Source organism: Heptranchias perlo, chromosome 20 (genome assembly GCF_035084215.1).
Source record: "Heptranchias perlo isolate sHepPer1 chromosome 20, sHepPer1.hap1, whole genome shotgun sequence".
In the NCBI taxonomy this organism is placed as follows: Eukaryota; Metazoa; Chordata; class Chondrichthyes; order Hexanchiformes; family Hexanchidae; genus Heptranchias; species Heptranchias perlo.
Genome location: NC_090344.1, coordinates 5,587,753 through 5,589,120, shown reverse-complemented (window position 1 = coordinate 5,589,120; position 1,368 = coordinate 5,587,753). Strand labels below are relative to the sequence as shown.

Here is a 1,368-nt window from a genome sequence, read left to right as displayed (position 1 = left end):
CAGTTCGCATCAACTGCCGTTTGCGGAAGAGAGTTCGAAACTTCTCCCTCCCTTTGCTTGCAGAGGTGTTTCCCAACTTCACTCCTGAAAGTCCTGACCCTAATGTTTAGGCGATGTCCCCAAGTCCTCGACATCCCAACCGGCGGAAATAGTTTTTCTCTATGTACTCCATCAGTTCCCCTTAATATTTTGAAAAGTTCGATCAAATCAGCTCTTAATCTACTAAATTCGAGGCAAACCCGAGTTCATGTAATCTCTCCGCGTAATTTAACCCTTGGGGTCCAGGTAACATTCCAGTAAACCGAAGCTGCACTCGCTCCACAGCCAATATATCCTTCCAAAGGTGCGTTGCCCAGAACTGAATACATTACTTCAGGTGTGGTCGAAGCAGGGCTTTGTTTTGCTTTATCATAATGCCTATCCCCTTGTATTCTCGTCCTCGAGATATAAAGACCAATATTCCATTAACATTTTTGATTATTTTTTGTACCTGTCAATGACATTTTAATGATGTATGTAGATGGACACATCAGTCTTTTTGGACCTCCACTGTTTCGAGCTTTTCACCATTTACAAAGTATTCTGATCTATCCTTTTTGGTCCAAAGTGGATGACCTCACACTTGACTAAATTGATATCGATTTGCCACAATTTTACCCATTCATTTATTGTATTAATGCCTCTCTGTAATTTTATGTTTCCATCTGCAAGGCTGACAATGCTGCCCATCTTGGTGTCATCGGCAAACTTGGATATGTGGCTTTCTATCCCGTCATCTAATATCCGCCTGAATTGGAAAAAATCCAAATTTAGCTTCAAACTCCTCATCCTCTTGAGACATTTTATTTCCTTCACGTGTGTTGCGCCGACGATACTCCGGCATTGAGTCCACTGGAGCTCAAACATCCTCTGGATTTCATTCAGTTCCACCAACAGCAATACTGAAAACATGTCAGAAGCCAATTGGTGACTTTTCACTAAAAGGAGGGCTCGTCCGGGATTTGAACCCGGGACCTCTCGCATATTACGCAATGAACCGCCCTAAGCGAGAATCATACCCCTAGACCAACGAGCCGCTGTTACTTCAACTGTGCAGCCAGTGTAAAAGTTCGTTGCCTCCCACAGCCGATCGGCCATCCTTTCAGACCACGTCTGTGCATCCAATCTCGTTTTCTGCTCCGGTGTCCAGCAATATCAAGTTGCACACCAAATATTTCCAATCACCAATATTAGTCTCCCTTTACCAAATTGGTTTCGAGTGTACGACTTGAGTTATCAAGTAAGACGTTTCAGAATTATTTGCTCTTAAACTACATTGCTTGGGAGGATACTGAGAGGTGTGTCGATTTGCGGCACGCTCTGTTCCCT

General features: G+C 43.6%; 1 non-coding gene across 1 annotated transcript; it reads right to left on the bottom strand.

Annotated features, from left to right (window-relative positions):
* Positions 1-986: 986 nt before the first annotated feature.
* Positions 987-1,075, bottom strand: trnap-agg (transfer RNA proline (anticodon AGG)). The gene is given in 2 exon segments: positions 987-1,022; positions 1,040-1,075. It is a non-coding gene; the product is annotated as a tRNA-Pro (tRNA).
* Between the last annotated feature and the right edge of the window lie 293 nt (positions 1,076-1,368).